This window comes from Equus caballus, chromosome 17 (assembly GCF_041296265.1).
Source record: "Equus caballus isolate H_3958 breed thoroughbred chromosome 17, TB-T2T, whole genome shotgun sequence".
In the NCBI taxonomy this organism is placed as follows: Eukaryota; Metazoa; Chordata; class Mammalia; order Perissodactyla; family Equidae; genus Equus; species Equus caballus.
The window spans coordinates 54,094,449-54,117,743 of NC_091700.1; the positions used below are offsets into that span (position 1 = coordinate 54,094,449).

The 23,295-nt window shown below is 35.6% G+C and overlaps 2 long non-coding RNA genes across 2 annotated transcripts in view; one reads left to right on the plus strand and one right to left on the minus strand.

Annotated features, from left to right (window-relative positions):
- On the minus strand, positions 1–17,977 carry LOC138918526 (uncharacterized). The gene is made up of 3 exons (XR_011427985.1): positions 17,794–17,977; positions 15,929–16,060; positions 1–3,642 (listed from the first exon to the last, which is right to left on the minus strand). It is a non-coding gene; the product is annotated as an uncharacterized lncRNA (long non-coding RNA).
- Positions 17,902–23,295, plus strand: part of LOC138918525 (uncharacterized) — a 17,540-nt gene continuing 12,146 nt past the window's right edge. Inside the window, exon 1 of the long non-coding RNA XR_011427984.1 lies at positions 17,902–18,180. This is a non-coding gene — a long non-coding RNA (uncharacterized lncRNA). The remainder of the gene's footprint in view (positions 18,181–23,295) is intronic.

Here is a 23,295-nt window from a genome sequence, read left to right on the forward strand (position 1 = left end):
TGGCAATTTATTACTGGGGATTCCAGATCACAAAAAATGAAGTGTTTTTCCTAAATTTATTTCTAAGTAGACAAGAGAAATTCAAATAAATTTTCAGGAAACATTAAAAGTGTTAACTTTAAGGAACCACATATAGTCATTAACGATCACCCATGACAGTATGAATCTTTTTTTCTTCACTGTGGAAGAAACTAAGTGTTGGATTGTACACTGTACACCTGGGCACTCGTATTGTCCTGATTTTTAAATTTGCTTGCTGAAATAAATGCTGTAGCCACCTCTAAGTATTTTGTAATTAACTAAAATTATTAAGCCATTAGGGAATCCAATTTACAAGATAATTCTAAGACTATAAAGGTGTCATAAAAATTAGAAAATTAGAAAACACTTTGCAGAGCTTTAACCCTTGCTTCTTCTGAAGTCTGGACCTTGCCCAAGTTTGACGCTGACCTTTTCCACTAATTCCCATTTCTCTCAATTCTTTCCCTTTACAATACTTTTCCAAGTATGTGGACTATTTTCTTCACCCATTTTTGCCTTCAGCTGAATGTCAGATCATTCTTTGTAAAGTGTTAACTTATAACGGCAGTTACCTCTGTGTGACTGACTTTGTTATTCGCCCTTCAAGGAATACAGTACCATCATATAGAAATAAAGTCTGAAAATCCAACTCCTTAAACACCCCAAGGAAATTAAAGTCACCCGATTATTTTTTGTCACAAAAGCTCTTTGGGAGCCAGTCCTGATGATGGCCTAGTGGTTAAACTTCTGCGCTCACCACTTTGGCAGCCCAGGTTTGCTTCCTGATGGTGGAACCACACTGCCTGTCTGTCAGCTTCCATGCCGTGGCAGCAGCTCACAAAGAAGAACTGGCATGCCTTACAACTAGGATATACAACCATGCACTGGAGCTCTGAGAAGGGGAAAAAAAAGAGGAAAATTGGTAATAAAGGTTAATTCAGGGGAAATCTTTCCCTGCAAAAAACAAAAAAATAAAAAGCTATTTGGTATAACCCATGCCACAGAATTAGCTTAATTTTTGTTGGAAAGGCTGTCCAAGGCTAGATTCACCAGTGCCCCAGAAGCAGTAGAAATAAGACTGAAGCCAGATTAACAATGATAAAATTATAATAATAGCTAACACACATATGCCAGTTACTCTCTCTCTCTCAACCAGACTCATTGTCCCCTTGCTCTGCTTTGCTCTGTGTTGTGGTGGGTTGAGGCCTCAGGGTTTTATCACTCCTCTTCCCTGGCCTTTGGTATCCAGTAGGTTGCAGTCAATGAGAGGCATAAGCAAGAAGTAAGAGGGAATGAGAAGGTAGTCAGCTATTTCTTCCTCTGCTCCCTTCTGCTTCAGCTCAGCCATCTGGCAGTGGCTGAGAGTCAGCTCTCATGTTCCGAGAACAATATCAGGCCTACAGGTAGAAATTGCTTCCTGCTATTACTAGTCCCTGAGCATCTTAACATGCATTGTTTGTTCCTTTACACTGGAACACACATATGTAAAGTTATGTATTATGGTTGTATGTGTAGCAGATGGCAGGCAGACCTCTGTGGTCTGCCACATGTGTAAATGGTCTCATCATCACAATTTTTTTTTTTTCTTTTTGAGGAAGATTAGCCCTGAGCTAACTACTGCCAATCCTCCTCTTTTTGCTGAGGAAGACTGACCCTGAGCTAACATCCATACCCATCTTCCTCTACTTTATATGTGAGACACCTGCCACAGCATGGCATGCCAAGCAGTGCCATGTCCGCACCTGGGATCTGAACCGGCAAACCCTGGGCAGCCAAGAAGCAGAACGTGCGACTTAACTGCTGCGCCACCGGGCCAGCCCCATCATCACAATTTTTAAATTAAATACTTTGAGTAGAATTACACAAGGAGATTCACTGAGACACATTTTAATAATCCATGTCCAATAATAACGACCGAAAGTAAACTGCAGCAACCCAGTAAGGACAGGATCATTAAGGTCTTGGATCTGGCAGAAATGATGACTTGAGACACTTTTCTGGGCAAAGAACCCAGACCAGTTGAGATGCTGACAGAAGCTGAGGAGAACACAAAATAGTGACATAAGAAGGAATCAATGGTTATCAATTTAGGCTTTATGACCACACATAGTAGGTATCATTGCAGCTATATTTTATGTTAAGTGTTTGCTTCTTTTTGTCCTTTTCCCTCTCTTCATCTGCGAAGAGTACTGGCTATGGCTCCTGTTACAATTTATGTTCTAGAAGGCATTATGACTGAACTGACATCATCCCATGATAACATGATGGCTGATAGTACCTCTCAGGATGAAACAGATTCATCCAAGTGAAGGACAAAAATGGAGGCTGAATGACAAAAGGAGTAGAACGTTCTGGTTATAAAACTGAATTCCCCCTTCCCCCTCCTTATACAGTCTCCGCTTCTCTGTGCTCTGAGCTCCAGGCAGCTGCTCCTAAGGGCTGGATCACTTGGGCTCCTTTGTCGTCCTTGGGTTGAACCAAGGCAAAGCTCAGGCAGGCATGTGATAGTAGCAAGAAGTAGAAAGCGCTCTCCTCATCCACAGCTCCAGCTCTCCGCAGGCACTAGTATTGTTAGCTTCTCTGTTCCCCCTTCAAGCTTAGGTGTATAAATGACTCGCCACTGTTGTTAGTCCATGAGTGTCTCGGATTCCTTATTGGCTCCCTGAACTTTCCACACACCTCTTTGAAAAGATTCTCCAGTAACTGCTCCTCAGTTAAACACATCTGAGAGGAATTCTTTTGCTTGTTGGGACTGCAACTAATACAATGTATTGACCATGATGAGTCAGGCATTTTTCCAAATCCATTGCATTATCTTCCTTCTTCCTGTTATCTTGACAAGTTAAGAACTATTCCTCTCCCATTGTACTAATGATGAAAATGAGCCACAGATGTTCACTATCTTGCCCAATATCACATAGAGAGTAGGTGGTTACAACCAAGATTAAATGAGGACAATCTGACTCAAACTCGTAATTTGGGTGCTTTAAAAAAATGTATTTTAAAGACATATAGCTTTTATGTAGATTGAATGCCTGTTAGAAATGGGAAAGTCTGTAGAACAAATAAAAATACGTAAAGAAACAGTTTCTCTGGACTGAAATTATTTTTATCCAGAAATATAGATATTGAGAAACCTGCACAGTATGTAAATAGAAGTATCTTTGCACACAAATTTTGTTCTTATAATATAATCTGACTTCTTTTTGAATAAATTATTTTCAGGTAACTTTTTAAATACTCACATTTTGAGTATTTAACATCGCTACCAGATCTCGTCTTCTGAAAACTCATTTTTATCCTGAATTTGGTGACACTTATCTTCCTTCTTTTCTCCAGCTTCTCTGCCTGTTCCGTATATTCCCAAACTGTCTCTTAATTCCATAGTGCAATTCAAATCGTTGGAGTTCATGGCTTTATCCTGGAAACTCTCCTGTTCTTCTCCTGTTTTCTCTTTCCTCTTGTCCTCTCTCTCCTCTTCTGTCATTTAAATTTTATATTTTGCATTAATTTGTCTTGCAAGAAAACAGGTTTATCCCTCAAAGTAAGCAGATAGCATGTATTTACCTGGTAGATTTGGCCTAGATGTGGTCTGATTGGTTGATTTTGTATATTCACAATCTGGAATTGTACAAATAAGATAGGATGAGAAAGTCATCAATCAGGAGAAAGAGTGATACTTAAAAACCAGAATGAAACAAAACATTAGAGCTAGGAATTCAGACCCCTGAGATCTGCCATCTTCTAGACATATACCCTTAATATACAACTTTCTGTTGACTTCCTCCTCTGTAAAATCCTATCCATAGGTCAACCCCATATTTTTAAGATCTTTTCATGATTCTGGATTTCTATTTTTCGACTGTCTAAATTAAATAATAAAGATAAGCTTTTCACGTTAATCGATACTCCAAGAAAAAAGCATTATAGCTTTAATTAAGTTAGAACACTGTACAACATGCTATCATTCATATTGTAACTCTGAACAAATTGTTTGGTAAAAATATTTTTAATTTGTGAAGTCTCCTAAACCAAAGAAGGTTTGTTCACATGGAGAAGAAGTGTGCTATAAGCAGTACATTTTAAGTTTGAAGAATCATATTTTTCTGTGCTAAAAACCTCATTGCACGTAATACTGTGGGGCTGTCTGAATACAATATGAACTTGGAAAATTTTAAGAAGAATTAGTCACCATCTGAATAGTCTTTTTAATATATAGATTATCCAACATAATATCATATTTGTTCTTGAAATAAATCCACATGGGGCAGAAAACTAGTCTGTAGATAATGCTGAAAAGCCATAAAAGAAAATTGTTGCTTTTCTTAAGAATGAAAAGAGTGATGTTATTCAAAAGGTCAGTTCTTTGGCATGAACAAAAACTCTATTTTAAAATCATCTGAAAATGACTATTTATGTAGGGTTAGTGAGAGACTGAAACTATTTCAGAGAAAGCGAATGAGTCACAGTGATGTGCCTTCCCTTATTGTAGAGCTGAAAATAGGTTGCTCAAGCTCATTCTTGATTGAAGCGATGGTAGCACACAAGCGTCTTTGAAGCTGAAGTCTCTGCTACATAATGGGTCACATCCAACATTTCTGATACATTACGCATGATCTAATCATTAGTGAGGGAATTGCATACTTGGTCCTTATTATAGGTAAAGATTTTGTTAGGTAACATTTTGAGACACAAAACGAAAATTCCAGTATGAATGACGTTTTTACAAAACTGAATGATGACACATTCCAGATGACCCTTGAATGGGCACCTGATTATGAGAATTAGACAAGAAGAGAAGGTGAGAATATGAGAATACCTTCAACTTCAGAATATCTTTTCTTCTCTTTCCTCCACCTTTCCTCTCATTTCTTTGCTCTTTCTCCTTTTTCTAGTCTGAACTTTATCATCATTTTCTCCTCATCTCTTTTGCTTTTTCTCTTACTTTTTGCCTTAAACATTGTTTAATCTTTCTTATTCTCTATCTCCATTTTTCTTTCTAACTCCTTTCTTCTGGTCTCTTTTGTCTCATTTCTTTTCCAATTCTCAATTTTTATTTTGATTATACTTTGAGAAAGGAGGAAAGGCTAAATTTAGTGATTGTTACCATTGAGGAATATATTTTTGAATAGAAAATTTAGATCATTAACATTAATGTTGTCATTTGGTTCAAACATTATGGATATTTAGTAAATTAAAGTAAAATCACTTGAGATTCTTAACATGAGCCTTGTCTTTTGAAATAACTATTTGTTGGCTTGGCCAAAAAATGAGATTGAGTTTGTGATGAGAGAGATGTGCCAAAGATCAAGCTGGCTTGCTTCTCCATGTTGCCCTGCCTGAGCAAATTGGCAACTCATAAATGCTTTGCTTGATGATGCACACAAAAATGCGTGCATGGGAGGCTGGTCCGCCTGCTGCTATGTGTGGCCCAAGAGTTACCTTTGCCAGCAGCTGAGACCAGTTGCAGAGATGCTCCTGGCAGACAGAGGCTTCCCTGGCGCAGGAGATTCAGAAAGACTTTCCTGTGCATATGGAGGGGCATTTGCTAGCTATCACTCCCAGAAATAAAGAGAATGTTTCTAATGAACTTTCCATTCAGAAACATTACTATCTGGAGGGAGAAAAGCATTCAGATTCATTTCAGGAGTGAGGGCAGTTCCCACTGAGCCCCATTCTACTTAAAAATTAGACTTAAAATGCTTAATAAGAGAAGCCTAAGAAAGGCAAGGGAATTTTAAAGATACAGGCTGAGAGAGGTGTGTAGTGTTTATGTAGGAAATCTAAGACAGAATTCTACCCTGTTTGTGCTGATGTTAGCGTGGATTTATGGCCAGGCTTTATGTTAGTATGAGGCAGACTTTTTGTCCTGTGTACCAATGAGCACCTACCCCTGGTTAAAGATAATCAGTCAATTTTCTATGCCTTAGCTGTAGGTTTGTTTCTCTTCTCCATGATTTTTCCTTCCTTTCCCTTTCCCTTCTCTTTCCTGAAGAATGTGAAGCAACTTAATTGTATTAAGCACATTGGGAAAGAATAAAGCAATTTACCTAAAGTATGAACTACAGAAATGGCAGTGGAGGCTGATACAAAATAATGGAGGTGGGATTGGTACTGATAAAGAAAACATATTTTTATGTAACCATAATGTCATTATCGTACTTAACAAAGTTAACAATAACTCTTTATTATCTAATACACAGTCCATCGTAGAATTTCCCTGATTTTCCACAAATAAATTTTTTTAGAGAATATTTGTTTGTATCAGATTCCAAACAAGTTCCACACATTCTATTTGACTGTTATATTACTAAAGTCTGATAATTCAAATATATCTCCTAAGGCTAATAATTCAAATAGAAACTCAACATCAGCTTAATATTCTCTTTGGATTAAGATTTGTGAATTACTTGCTACCTGTTGTGTACATTTTTTTTAGATAACTTTGAAGTTACCAAGAAAAGAAGCAATATATTGTTGTCTATAACCTGGGAGACAATTAATTTACTCAAAAAAGACTTAGGAGAAAATGTAGAAATTATGCAAAAATATTTTAAATTTTCAAAGTTAAAAAATTCTTTAAAGAGAAAGGTGTATATACATTTTAAATATATTTGAATTTGTAAATATATTTATATTAGTTTACATACATTTAAAATATACAATATGCTAGCTCTCATTTTTACTAACTCCATTACCAAGGAAACATGTCTAATAGTCATTATTAAAGATTGGAAGAATATAAGACCATTACAAATATGATCTTAGAATTTTGGTTTTAGAGAAATTACGCATGGCTCAACTTCATTAACAATTACAGCAATTTCATTTAACTTGTCTCTTTATGCAATGCAGTCTTTATAACAATGGCTCACCTATCTCCATTATCGCACATTGATATGTTTTGGTTCTTCCCAACAGTAATCAAAGCAGATATAAGAGTAACCATAGGGATTTGACAATGTGCAATGTGAGGGATACTCAGGATGGTTTGAAGACCATTTGTTCAAGAATCATTTATGGCCTCTAAGGATATGTTAGTCCCTTGGAATAAAGTGTGTCCTCCAAATTGAATTGGTATAGAACGTCCTGTCGTCACTGAGTGGTTAAAGTATAGAAGTTTATGTTATTTTTTTAAAAATAAAGAAATATCAATATCATATATCTTGTAAAAAATGCTACGGAGAGGGCTGGCCCCGTGGCCGAGTGGTTAAGTTCACGCGCTCTGCTGCAGGCGACCCAGTGTTTCGTTGGTTCGAATCCTGGGCGCGGACATGGCACTGCTCGTCAGACCACGCTGAGGCAGCGTCCCACATACCACAACTAGAAGGACCCACAACGAAGAATATACAACTATGTACTGGGGGCTTTGGGGAGAAAAAAGGAAATAAAATAAAATCTTTAAAAAAAAAATGCTACGGAAAAAATTTATAACCTTCATAACCATTGCTTTATTATTATTACTATGATTATTAATAATACTAAAAATAGTCACAGACCATTCTTGGATTAAAATCTAGCAAACTGAGAGAAAAATTGCTTTAAGAGGGGCTATGCTAAGCATATTTGAGCTCACAATAAGGCATTCAGGAAACGGGCAACTGGCAAGAAGTATGAACAGTTCTGACACTTGATATAGAGATTGGTACTGGAGACACGAAGACGTACACCACAGATCCCTTTGTTGTAAGGATCCTTTCTCCAGGTGATCTTGTGCAACTCTCATTCCTGGTGTCTAGTCTGGTGGCATGGTGGGCCCGTGACTGAAATTAGGCCAAACATAGAGCCATATCACCCTATACAATTTGGTCCAAGAGATGGAAGAATCTGTTCCCTTCCTCTAAATTTTCTGAATTGCAGGTGGAAGTGAGATTTCTCTTTCATTTGAATCATCATCTTTAAGATGTAGGTGTATGGTACTTGTCAGCCGCCTTTTGTGCTACATGAAGAAAATCGATCTGTCTTAGGAGAGATGTGGTCATCATGGAGGAAGAAACAGAGGCAAGCAGAGCAGAGATATGAATGGAGAAAAGGCAAGAGCTTCTTACAGTTTTAAGTTCCAAGCTCCAAATCTTCATCCTGGGCTCTTAAGCAATACATTCTGTACTGGAACCACTCCAATGTCTTTACTAACTACGGGCATTGTCAAAATGAGGTTTCTGGTGTCATTGTAGGCAGTTTTTATGCAGACAAAAGATTACCTGAAGTTGCTTTTCTTTATCTATTTGTTAATGAGTCTGTTTTCAGTATCTAATATTTCCTTAAGATTATAGTTCAACTTCCATATCTTTTCATTTTATTTATAATTCTAACAAAGTGACTAAACACTTTAGATTTCTTTTTCATAGCATAGTTTAACTAAATGTCCTTAAATATTGAAGTGTATTCATACACTTAAAATATCTGATTACCTTTTAAAACATTTTAATTTTCTAACAAATCATTACTCAGTTGTAATTAATTCTTATGAATCTAATAAGTTAAACTCGGAATATGATGCACTTAAATATTCCCTTACATTTTACAAAATAAATAAAATTCTCATTATCTTTGGATTAAGAGTATAGGCCTAAATCAATTACTCAATTTATTTGCATGGAATCACAAAGCTAGCTAATCTATTAGGTATTGTAATATGTCAAGTTATCTTAAATACTAAATATTTTAAATTACCAAATATACAAAGACTTATGCTAGACTTAACACGAAAATATTTTTCTACTGGCTTGCTTTATTAACTCTGAACTTAAATTTAAATTTCCCCAAGACTTGGTGATGTTCAGTAAATCCTGGATCGTCTTCCCTACCTGGGCACATTGATTCAACAACAAAATACAGACCAGTTTCCTTTGCGAGAAATCCAAACACTAGTTGAGAGACTTGTATCCAGGGTAAGTGTGAATCTAGCCACATCAAAACTAGTAAGAGAGTTCAAGATACTCTCTTACCAAAAGCCCTACCCCTGGCACAGCACCATGTCATCGGGAGGAAGCCCCAAGTTGCTGGCTTCTCTCTGGGGAGAGAAGGGTTGGATGAAACCATCCATTCAATGCTCTAATTTTTTCTGGGACCCACTGAAGTCCCTGATTTCTGTGTCACCTGTCTTGGAACAATTATGGGACCCAGCATTCTAAGACACCCAGGAGCTACTGAGAACAAAGACAAAACATAAAACAAACGTAAAAAAAGAAATAGAGAATTACAAAATGTTAGGGAAAAAATCAATGAAACTAATAGTTGGTTTTCTGAAAAGATAAAATTGACAAACTATTAGACAGGCTAACTACAAAAAAAGAAACTCAAATAAATAAAATAAAAAATGAACTGATGCCATGGAAATAAAAAGGATCATAAGAGACTACTATGAATAATTATATGCCTACAAAGATAATATAGAAGAGACGAAAAAATTCCCAAACATACAAACCACCGAGACTGAGTCAAAGAAACAGAAAATCTGAACTGACCTACACTAGTGGGGAGACTAAAGTAGTGATCAAAAACCCTCCACAAAGAAAACTTCGGGACCAGATGACTTCACTATTGAATTCTACCAAACATTTAAAGAAGAATTAATGCCAATTTTTCCTAATTTCTTCCAAAGAATTAAGGAAGATGGGACATCTCCAAGCTTATTTTATAAGGCCCAAGTTACCCTGATAGCAAAGCCAGATGAAGACACTGTGAAAACAAACAAAAACCACAGGGCAATATCCCTGATGAACAAAGATGCAAAAATCCTCAACAAACGCTGGCAATTTGAATTTAACAATACATGACAGGATCATACACCATGACCAAGGGGGATTTTTTCCAATTAGGGATGATTCAACAAGGTAAAGAGGGTTCAACATATTAAAATCAACTAATATGATATACCACATTAACAGAATGAAAGCTAAAAATCACATTATCATCTCAATAGATGCTGAAAAAGCATTTGATAGAAGTCAGCACTTTTTCATGATAAAAATTCACAAAAAAATAGGAATAGAAGGAAATTACTTAAACATAATAAAGGCCACATATGAAATGTTCACAGTTAACTTCACACTCAACTGTAAAAACTGAAAGCTTTTCCTATAAGATCAGGAAGAGGCAAGAAGGTCCACTCTCATCACTTCTATTCAAAATAGCACTGAAAGTGCTGGGCAGAGAAACTAGGCAAAAGAAAGGAAATAAAAACATTGAAATCAGAAAAGAAGAAGTAAAATTTTTTCTTCTTTCAGATGGCGTTATTTTATATATAGAAAACCCTAAAAATTCAACAAAACTAAAAAAACCTGTTAAAACTAATAAACAAATTCAGTAAAGTTACATGATAGAAAGTCTACACACAAAAGTCAGTTGCCTTTCTATACACTAACAGCAAAATGTCTGAAAAGAAAATTAAGAAACACTTATTAGCAATAGCATCAAGAAGAATGAAATACTTAGGAATAAAGTTAGCTAAGGAGATGAAAGACTTGTACACTAAAAACTGCAGAAGCATTGATGAAAGAAATCAAAGAAATCACAAATAAATGGAAAGACCTCTTGTGCTCACAGCTGGAAGATTTAATATTATTAAAATGTCCATATTGCTCAAAGTGATGTACAGATTCAATGCTATCACTACCAAAATCCAAAATAGGCAATTTTTACAGAAATAGAAAAAACAATCCTAAAATTCACGTGGAACAGCAAAGGACCCTGACTAGCCAAAACAATCTTGAGAAAGAAGAGCAAAGCTGGAGGCATCACACTTTCTGACTTCAAAAGATATTACAAAGCTACAGTAATTAAACCAGTATGGTACTGGAATAAAGAAAGATATAGAGACCATGGAACAGAAAAGACAGCCCAGAAACTAACCCATGCATTAAAAGGTCAAATGATCTTTGACAAGTGGGTCAAGAATACACAATGGGAAAAAGATGGTCTCTTCAATAAATGGTGCCAAGAAAACTAGATACGCACATCTAAAAGAACAAACTTGCACTCTTATCCTACACCATGTGGAAAAATCAACTTAAAATGGATTGAAGACTTAAATGTGAGAACTGAAACTATCAAATTTCTGGAAGAAAATGTAGGGAAAAAGCTCCTTGGCACTGATCTTGGCAATGATTTATTGAATATGGTATCAAAAGGATAGGCAACAAAAGCCAAATTAGACAAGTGGAATGACATCAAACTAAAAAGTTTCTGCACAGCAAAGAGAAAAATTAACAGAGTGAACAAGGAACCTGTGAAATGAGAGAAAATATTTTCAAATAATATGTCTAATAAGAGGATAATAGTCTAAATATATAAGGAATTTCTTCAACTCAATAGCAAAACAAATAATTAAAAAATGGTCAAAGTACTTGAATAGACATTTCACAAAATAAAACACACAAATAGCCAACAGGTATATGAAAACATACTTAATATTACTAATGATCATGGAAATGAAAATTAAAGCCACAATAAGATATCACCTCACACCTGTTAGGATGGCTCTTAATCAAAAAAACCAAAAGATAAGTGTTGGCGAGGATGTGGAGAAATTAGAACCCTTGTATGCCTTTGGGGGAATAAAATAATTCAGCTCCAATGGAAAACAGTATGGAAGTTCTGCCAAAAAATTAAAAATAGAATTACCTTGTGATCCAGGGATCCCACTCTTGGATATTTATCCAAAAGATTTGAAATCAGAATCTCAAAGAGATATTTGCACTCCCGTGTTCATTGCAGCACTATTAAAATAGCAAAGACGTAGAAACAACCGAATGCCCATTGATGGATGACTGGATAAAGAAAATGTGGTATATACATACGGCAGAATAGTATTCATCCTTAAGAAGATGGAAATCCTGCAACGCGACAACATGGATGAACCTTGAGGACATTATGCAAAGTGAAATAAACCAGTCACAGAGGGACAAATACTGCATGATACCACTTATATGAAGTATGTAAAACAGTCAAACACATAGAAGCAAAGAGTAGGATAGTGGTTTCCAGGGGTTGGGGGGCAAGGAATGGGCTGTTGTTATTTAGGCGTATGAAGTTAAAGTTATGTGAGATGATTAAATTCTAGAGATCTGCTGTACAACATTGTGCTTAGAGTTAACAATACTGAGTTGTGCACTAAAAAATTGATTAAGAGGGTAAATCTCACGGAAGTGTTTCCACCACAGTAAAAAAAAAATTCCCCGGGACTAAAGACCTTTAACCATTCAGACAACACATATTATTTCAAGAGATTTGGAATTACTGTCTCAATTAAATTTGGTTTACCTAGTCAGATAGCTGAAGTTAAATATTGGCCAAGATTTTACTTGGAGCTTGAGATCTGATCCTGAAGATACTTGAGGAAATTTTCCTCATTACTCAATAGCAATGTTGAGCCATTTTATAGACCCAAACCTATAAAGGTGCTAAGTAAAATTCTTGATAACAGGGTTGTAACCTAAACATTTCACTAATTATTTAGTAACGTCTTTCAACTTTATTTAAATTTCAGAGTGGATAAAATTCTTTAACTCCTGCTCAGTTTACTTTACCAAGAAATTGGTTTCAAGTAACCAATTATTTCCTTCTTTAAGGCTGAATTCGTTTCATAGTCTTTTTCTCCTGTAGGAAAAAAACCTTGAGAGAGATTTGAATGGCATCTGGTTGGGTTTTGATCATAATTTCATGATCCTATGAACTCCCTCTTTTCCTTAAACTCATGTGAATTGAGTTTCTGTAACTTGAAACTAAAAGAACTCTTACCCAGGAGGAGAAGTTGGTGAAGTAGCTTTACAAGAAGTCTTAGCTTAGTAAGACTTAGCAAGATAAGAACTAGGAAATTATAGTATTTTGGGAGTCAAGGGAAGGATGACTCTTTTTCTCAGCATAAATAAAAAAATTTCATTTTTAATAATTTACGTCGTGCCTCAGAAGATTCAAATTATAGTCAATGCAAATTCTTAGCAATTCATCATCAATATTTGGGATTACAAGTATATAAATATGTAATTAATTTAGTTTACAGATGTAAATGTAGAGAAAGAATTTTCAACCTCTTTCTTATATTTCAGTCAGAGGAACGTGAACTGCAATGGAGTCGTTGGCCTCTCCATTAGGTGAATTTTAGTTAAAAACTCTGATGATTAAATAACTAGATAAATAATTTTGAAATACTTCATTTTATTTTGAATACTAAAACCTATTATGGTAAAATGTATATTCATTTCCATTGTTATTACTGAAATCATATCAACAGAATCATCTATAGCCACAGTAACAGTATCTTGGATCTCTAATTTAGAATTTAGAATTTGACATGTAAAATATGGTAACATATAGGGGCTGGCCCCGTGGCCGAGTGGTTAAGTTCCCGCGCTCCGCTGCAGGCGGCCCGGTGTTTCGTTAGTTCGAATCCTGGGCGCGGACATGGCACTGCTCATCAGACAACTAGAAGAACCCACAACGAAGAATACACAACTATGTACCAGGGGGGCTTTGGGGAGAAAAAGGAACAAATAAAAAATCTTTAAAAAAAAAAATATGGTAACATATACATTATGTCTATACACATATACACACAGTCTATAATCATTTATAGGTCTTTAGGTTAAATATATATGTAGGGTGTGCATGTGTGTGTGTAGACATATGCGTCTCATTATTGTTAGAAGGCCAAATCAAATTGCTTTATGATAACTGAGATTTGAGAGACATTGTTATAAAAATTATTTTGAAAATACAAAAGGCCAAAATGGATTAGTTTTATACAATTGTAAATGAAGTGGTCTCTCTCTGGCTTGCCTGCTTGCCTAATACTAGCATTAGGAACATATTTACATCATTAGTAAAATTCTTCTCTATACAACCAAATTATTTCACATTTAATTCCTTGTTTATGGCACTTCAGAAAAGCAACAAAATGTCACTTTTTAAATAACACTATATCACAAACATTAAAAAATCTGATTATCCTAATCTCTATATGACTCCACTCATATGAGGAAGTTAAACATGTAGACAGAGAACAGATTAGTGGCTACCAGGGGAAGGGGGGGGGTTGGGGTGGGCACAAAGGGTGAAGTAGTGTACCTACAACATGACTGCCAAACAAAAATGGACAACTGAAATTTCACAAGGTCGTAAACTATCATAATCTCAATAAAAAGTTAAAAAAAATTCTGATTATCCTAATTACTGATGACGACTTTATGTACTCTGACAATTTCATTGATTGTTTCACAAATTTTAAATTTTGTGCAACTCTTTAGTTTGGAAAATATATCATTTTCTATGTTCGTAATGAAGGAGTTTTTATCCTAGATATGACTTTTGAGGATAAAATATTTGATGCTTCCTAGTCCTATTGTTAACAATTATAATTTATTCACTGGAAAAATGTTCAGAATTTTTTTCGCTAAGATACAATTTTACAATTTTTCTTTTGCTTGATTTTCAAATAACTGATATTAACAAAAACTATAACTGACTGTGGGATGAAACATCAAACAAATGAACAGAAGACCCAGCAAGGCCGAGTGATGCCCACCTGTTGATAAGAACAAACTAATTCTGCATAGGTTGGTGGGCAGAACATCGGGCACAAATGAGGAATCATCAGTTGATTAAAGACGTTTCTAATTTTCCTTTCGTCTTAATGACAAATTGAGATTTTGTGGCATTTCTGAACAGATTGAGCTCCAACCTACATTTCCCACTGTACATAGGTGATTTTACCAACTTTTCAAGTTTAGTGTTTTGAGGTGATATTTCCCCTACTTTTTGGTAATCTGAGGAAAAGATCACCTGGCCTGTACACCTGAGGAGCCATTATTCGGGTAAGTTTTCAGCAGGTTTATTTTTAGCTTGTTATATCAAACTCTTTTGTTTCACTGTTAGATTGATTGATGGATGGATGGACTGGCTGGATAATGTAGCCTTGGGTCAGTGCTATTTGTTTCTCATGTGTCCTTATCTGATAGATGGCTAATTTTGAGAATTTCTCTTGCTTAAAGAAGCAACTATTTTCCCATAAACAGAAGGCTGATTGAGAGGATGGAAGGATGGCAACAAGTAGAGTAAAGCATTGTGGGGCATATCCTCTCTTCTCTTCTCACTGTGTAGCCAAGACTGAGTATATTGCAGATGTCCTCTCAAATCAGAAAAACTGAGGGAGCAAGCACTGGGTGGTGAAAGTGAGGTCAAGAATGGAGGGAGCAGGGGCCAACCTGGTGGCATAGTGGTTAAGTTCACACTATCTGCTTCCGTGGCCAAGGGTTTCCAGCTTAGGATCCCACGCACAGACCTACACACCATTCATCAAGCCATGCTGTGGCAGCAACCCACATACAAAATAGAGGAAGAGTGGCAAAGATGTTAGCTCAGGGCCAATCTTCCTCACTAAAAAAAAAAAAAAGAAGAAGAAGAAGAAGAATGGAGAGGAGCAAACTGGGCAGAAGTCTTGGGGCTGGGAGAACAGGAGCATTCTATGACTCTGCAGTGTCCATACTCCAACGCTGTGACCTTTGCAATCGATCAGTAAGAATGATCACAAGTGGAAAGTCTATAAAGTCAGTTTGATTCACATAACATGGATAAAAGCTCATGACAGAGAGTGACACCCACTGAAGCTCAGTCAGGGGTATATCCCACTAAAAAGGTTGTATTTAATGGTAAGTGAAAGCCATCAACCTCAGTGATTGTGCGCACCTATTTATTGTGCACACCCATTTTTCTCGTTATAAAAGTCAATAAAAATATGTCTTTATCCAGCAGAGTTTGTTAGAAGAGAATGGATAATGTTCAACTATTAGTTTAAAAACTTATCTTTAGACTCCTAAATAACCCACCCTTATAAAACTCTGACTTTAACATTAAATTTTCAAATATGCTGTAGAAGATATTCTGTGATTTTTAAAAAAATTAAAATTACCTGCAGTGGAGGATCCAAATTTCTCTTTCTGTTATAGTTCCATGTAGTCTGAGAAGCAGTTCCTGGAAATACTCATGATGTGCTTGGAGAGTAAGGACAATTTCCTCCTACTATTTGGAACTTAATGCACAGCTTGAGTTGGGGGGGAATTCAGATATTTTATGAACAGGCTTAACACACAATACGAGATTTTTTTGTTGTTTGTCTCATAACACTAATAAGGAGCTAACAGAGCTCACAAGCTCCTTCATAATGGGATGAATGACTGTTGTATTATAATTGCAAACAAAGCTGCAGATGCAATTCAAAATTCTTTTTATGCTTGCAAATATGTTGCTCATTGTTCCTTGTTTTAGAAGCAACCTTAATTTGCACTGAAAATTCTGTTAGCATCATATTTTTATAAAGCTATGTATCTTTTGACATGGATCTATTTTTTCCAATTGGTGAATACTCTTCTAGGGGAAGTGTTTACTAAATTCATGAGACCAGCACTATTCCTTCTGCTGTAATTAAGGTACAGAGCTTATATCTTAGCCATAAAAATACTCACTCAAGAATATCATCTTATGGGCAAATTTTTAGCTTATAGCTTTCTAAAAAAGCTTTTGGGCATATTTTATTTATATATCCATGTATGCGGAAATGTGCTCAACATATTTTTTAAAACTTCTTCCTGGGAGTCCTAAGGCAGTTTTTGAGACAAATATTTGAATGAACAATATAAGAGACCATATAAATGTATATTATTGATGGATTATTTAAAATAGTTCATATTTTTTTATTTCTAAAATGACCTTATATCTGTGTGGATGGGCTTTCTAAACAAAACCATAAATCACCATTAAAGAGAATTTAGGGGGGAGTTTAGACATCTTTCTTTCCTTCTTAGGTACCGCAGACCTTTTTTTCTATATTTTCCTAAATGCACTGGAGATAAGTTTGACATTAAGTTGAACAGAACGATAATAGCTATAATATTCAAATTCTATTGACTACAGACTATATTCCAGGCATTATTCTTGTCACTCTAACAGTGTTAACAAGCGTAATTATTATAGTAACTCTATAAAATAAGGACTATTATGTCCATTTTACAGATGAGAAAATCGAGGCACAGAGATTTATTTTCTTTCTCAAAGCCATACAGCTAGTGAATTGGGGAACTATTATGGGGTCCTATACTGTTTGAATATGGAATCTATGTTTCTATCAAAAATCTAGTCACATTACTAATTCTGGTCATTCTAATGGACTGGTTTGCTATTTTCCACCATAAATTTCTTATTCCTGAAAAAGAAAGTGTGATTTCAGCTACAGAATTTTCCTATCTGTGATCTTTCGATAGACTGTGCATGGTCAATTCATATTTTCCGAATATATTTATCACTGTTGATTGTAACATTGCTAAAATTAGCTTAAATAATTAAATTAAGTCCCTTAAAGTCATTTTAGATCTTGGCACATTAGGAAATAATTATGAATCCATCATTTGGGGGACTCATATCTGTACAATTATCATTTTAATTTGCCCATGGGGAGAGGATATTGGAATCTAGTAAGAGATACAAAAAAGTTAGAAATTATATTATAAGACTTGTTTCCAAATAAAAACAAGTCAAGCACACTAAGGGCTTTGTTCATAATTAACTTTGATGTTCTGTGACAGAGAAGAAAACAGTTGAAAAAGACAATCAGCTAAGAAATAGTAAAAATAAATCCTAGGAACAACAAACTAGGATTTCCCATTGTGTTTACAGCTTGAAATTTTTCATTTTATTTCTATCATGTGAGATTTCTCAAATACTGCTAAAATTGTGTACTTGTCTATGTCAGAGGCCATCTGTTGGATTGTTGTTGCTCACCTGTGATGCCATTGTTGTAGAATCTTTTAGGACAGTCTTCAACTCCAGTGCCTGCCTTCTTTCTTGCAGCTTGCCTTCCTGATTCCCGCTACAAGAACTTGTAAAGAGCGTGGGAGGCAGCAATATTGTAGTCTTCTTGGAAATTTGCATGTAGGAAAGCAAGTAAATGCATATTCACCGTGTGCGGAGTTCATGGAGTGATGAGGACAATATGAGCCTCAGAGGGAATGATTGTTTCACAACAAGGAACTCATGCATTTCAAATTGCTCGACACCTGGCTTGAAATAAGTCCATACTCCTGTTGGTTAACGCCACTGCTGTAGTACTGGCAAGAAGACTGACAGCTTGAAGGGGCATTCACAAAGTCATACAGCACGTTAATTCTGGTAATGTACCTTTTTTTCCTGCTTGGCATGATTACAAGAAAAAATTGGCCATGTCTTCCTGGGTCTGCATCTGGTTGCAAAGCACAATGAGAACAGAGACTCTGCATTGAGTTTATAGATTTTAATTCTCATTATTTCTGCTTGTACAAGTATATTTTGCTGAGAGAGTATGAATATTATCTGGCATAGAATTTCTTTCAAGTCCTTCATAAAACTGTAATATTATTCAGAGCCCTTTATTTTTCTGTTGCTTTTCTCCACACTGTCTGGCCTTTGCCATTTATAAGATTATAGATTCTTGTATAGAAAGGATAAATATATGATTACTCTTTGGTCTGTGCAAAAACATGGTTTTCATTAGATTTATTGGTTATACTGAGTACCAACTACTTAAAAAATATCTTTACTTTCTCTTTGCATTGCCATTGAGATGTTGATAGATAGATCGATAGAAGATAGATAGAAAGATAGATAGGTAGATACACAGAGATAGAGATATATACATATACACACCTTGATTCACACACGTATACATGAAATATGTAGGTCCAAAGCTCTTAGCTCCTACTTTCCATCACAGTTATCCTTCTTAGCTTATGCCCTCTGCACACTATGTATTTAAGATTTATTTTGGACCTTCTCAATTGCATCTACACACATTATCTTTGAAGTTACTGGGAAAAAATGGAATTGAATCAGCTATTCACAGGTCCGGGGGAAGAAAAAAAACAATGATGATTCCTCTGAAACTGTGGAGAAAATCTGACATCATACTCTATCTATTCATAACACTTTTTGAAAACAAGCCTTGTCTTTAATCTGTTATTTGGTTTCAAATTTGCTTTTGTTCCATTATTCACTTTCAAATTCAAGATTTGTTCAGACATTCACTTTAGCCATATATTCTTTTTTTTTTTTTTAGGAAGATTAGCCCTGAGCTAACTGCTGCCAATCCTCCTCTTTTTGCTGAGGAAGACTGACCCTGAGCTAACATCTGTGCCCATCTTCCTCTGCTTTATATGTGGGATGCCTACCACAGCATGGCGTGCCAAGTGGTGCCATGTCCGCACCCGGGATCCGAACCGTTGAACCCCAGGCTGTCAAAGAGGAACGTGCGCACTTAACCACTGTACCACCAGGCCTGCCCAAAGCCGTATATTCTAAAATTGCACCCACAGTTTGGAAAGATGGAGCCTTGCAACAGCAGCATTTTCGTAATTTCTCAGATCATAGGAACACATAGAAGCCACCAAACTGCCAAACTCCTCTGAGCTGGCTCCAGCTCTAAAAAGCATGATGATTGGGATTCAGGCAATTAGAAAATAATTTATTTTTCTATTGTTAGCTAAATTCAATAATAATGTAAACCAATAACTAGACAAATATAGAAATATCTCCCAGCACGTCTTTCAATGAGCAGTAACATTTTGGATGATTGGCATGTTATTTCTATGTGTTGGTTTGCACCAGTCAGTGTTCAATAAGTAGCGTTTTTCTTCACTGACTGAAAACTGTTTAATTTGAGAAATAGTATAAAACAATAAAGAAAGCCAACAAAATACCCCTGTTATTACTTACAATGGCTGGACTGAGGATATAGTACAGTGTGGCAGTCAAGTGGAGCTGCTTTCTGAATGCCAAAATTGCCCATCTTTGGCAGTGCTGGACCTGGACAGGCCTCCACTCGCTGAGCTGAGGCCCTGGAGCAATAGCAGCTGAGGTCATCCTAATGACTGGCTTGCCCTGAAGCATTATTCTTCTCGAGTTTTCTGATCAGTAAATTAGTTTACTGCCTTAGAGATAACTTGAGGAAAAGGACAAAGAGAGGCCAAAAGTTCTGCTAGAGAAAATTCCTCCTCTTGAAAACCAAGAGTGGAAAAAGGTGTTCACTTCTCACAGTATGGACAATTTGCTTCATGATTTGAAAACATGTCGCTTTCTTAAGTGAATTTAATCCCCTCTAATAACCTTGTGTAAATGATTAATTTGATTAGTGAATTCTCTTTTCATGAACCGATAAAAAGTTTGACTTTAATTTTTAAAGTCATAAGAATTCTTAAAAATTCCAAATGAATGTGTTCCAGATAATATAGCATTGATTTACAAAGTAGCTGTGATAAATGCCTTCTTGTTCCCAGAAAGCCCTCAGTATTACTTCCATGTTCTCCTTTAACCAAGGAGAAACTTTTGCTACAAAGGGTTTTCAGAACATGAATTACATTTTCTCGTTGGCAGCTGATGATTAGTCCTGGGCTGCCTAATTTTATCAATGCATTTCAATGATATCACATAGAAACCACAATACTTAATATCATTTTATTTTGCAACAAAATTTACCATTTTTAATGGTTCATGATCAATCATCCTTTTGATCAACTCTCACAAAGATTAAATCGTTTGGGGGCCAGCCCTGTGGCCTGGTGTTTAAGTTTGACATGCTCCACGTGGGCAGCCTGGGATCAGTTCCTGGGGGCAGACCTACACCATTTGTTGGCAGCCATGCTGTGGCAGTGACCCACACACAAAACAGAGGAAGATTGGCACAGATATGAGCTCTGCAAATCTTCCTTAAGCAAAAAGTGGAGGATTGGCAGCAAATGTTAGCTCAGAGTGAATTTTCCTCACACACACACAAAAACAACTTGTAATGAAAATTTAAGATTTAATTACTAATATTAGATTTAAATTATGTTTGTCATTGAGAGTATTCATGAGGTTTTAAACAAATGCCTGAATCTAATTACTTTTATAGTACATATTTTAAATACACTTTATCGCTAGGTGACCTAGTTGGATAATACCCATACTCATTTAAAATATTTACTCTCTCTTTCTCTTGCTCTCTCTCCAGTTTCTGTGTGGAGTACGCTGCTTTATAAAAAGTGTTTTCTTCATAGTTTTTTAATGAATGTGTATAATGAATGCACAATTAAAAGTTTTGGGCATATTTTAGGAACAGGGACTTGTGAAATTTGAAAATAATCCACAGGTGATAATTATAGCCTTGACCATCACTCTGGAGGAGCATTCCTGGTATATAAACTCCCACCTGATTTCACATCCTTCTCTCCTCAGTCTGAACAGTTAATCGTTGCAATTCTACTTCCACCAGAATCTCCAGTTCCCTCACACCTCAGGTCTTCTATATTGTTCATCCTTCTAATACAAACTCTTGCATTAACTCCAATATTATTCTTGGGTTTGTAAATGAGGCTTAACCTTGAAGGCTGATTTGAAATATTATATCTTCAAAGAAGTCTTTTCAATCCCCAACATTAGAATTTATTTTTTGAGAAAGATTAGCCCTGAACTAAAATCTGGTGCCAATCCTCTTATTTTTGCTGAGAAAGATTGGCCCTGAGCTAACATCCTTTCTCATCTTCCTCTACTTTATGTGTGGGACACCTGGCACAGCATGGCTTGATAAGTGGTGTGTAGGTCCACACCTGGGATCGGAACGAGTGAACCCTGGAGCAACAAAGAAGAGTGTGGGAACTTAACTTCTATGCCACCAGGCCGGCGCCCTCAATATTAGAATTTTTTGATAGACTGTACAACTGCTGCACAAATTGAGCTGCTTGAATAAAAAGACTGTGTCCCTTGGTAAATTGAATTGCACCACATTGGAAGGGAGAATCTCACTGGTCTTTTCCATCTCATAACATGCATCCACTCCCCCATTACACACACACACAGACAACTAAGAAAGTCAGGACTGATGGCTAGCACTTTTCTTATGTGTCTCAATTTTTGGAGGAATGTGTATATATGACAAAGTGCAATAATAGAAATATATACCATTTATTACCTATTAGATGATATCACACTATTAGTCAGTTGACTATGTCAATTGATATCTGCAAGAATCTGCTTATTTTGTATATCTTTTTATTCTCTGAGACTCAGAAAGATTTAATAAGTTGCTTTATTAGATATGTTTGGTTTAGTTAGAAACAAAATAAGACAAGAAGAGTCTTCACACTAGGGTACTATCACTAAGGATTCATCTTCAAATTCTAGTCTCCATTTATCTCTACACAAATTTACTTTCTGAAAGAAAGAAACTGATTATTAATATTAAGAAAAACCAAATTCTTTGATACATAAGCTATGGAAGATAGAGACAGAATTATATAACACAAAAATAGCCACTCAGAGTTGTAATTAGAGAAGGAAACAATTTTCTAAGCTAAACAGCCACTTGGTGTCTACTATATTCACTCAAGGTAATATTAAATAATGCAGTACTCAAATTTTGCTATTATCTTGGAATATGCACGCAAATTTAAATTTCCTCATGTTTTTTGTTGAGAAAACAGTGTTTGAGAGACTCAACTCTGTCTCATTTGAAGGTAACTTCTTTTTGCCTTTGGTTGCTTTTATAGTCTATTTCTTTTGTGTTTTCAAGTTTTACATTAATATGAGTTTATTTTACTTATCCTGCTTGAGATTTGCTTGAGTTTTTTAATGTGTTTATATATATATATATATTATACTGAATCTTATATTTTCTTTAGTTCTGGATATTTCCATTCAATTTCTTTTTAAATTGCTTCCATCTCTTATCTATTTTCTCTCCTACTAGATCTTTATATTTTGTAGGACCTTATTACTTTATCTTTCATATTTTAAATCCCTCATGTTTTGTGTTTAATTGTCTCTCTGTGTTGCATTCTAAATAATTTCTTCTGACATATATTCCATTTCATTAATTCTTTATTCAGCAGTGTCTAATCTGTTGTCAACTGAGTCCATTGATTTTTAACTAGTAGTTATTGTTTCTTCTTCCCTTTCTAGATGTATGTTTTGATTATTTTCACCGCTAGGTCATTTTTATATTTGTCAATAAACTCATTTTAGTAGTAATTGATATGGTGATACAGCAGTTTCTGCAATCTTGATGTTTACAACCTAATGAAATGAGTGCGTTTCTCATTCTTCATCCACTCATAAAATGTGACTATTTCTGGCTATTTCTGAGTGTGTTATCCTGGATCTTCTTCTGTTTTCTCCATATAATCTGAATCTTCTCTTGGGAAAGCCCAATATACTTATACCTTCTGCTATCATGTGATTATAACTTATAAATATAAATTTCTAGACCCAAAATTGTGT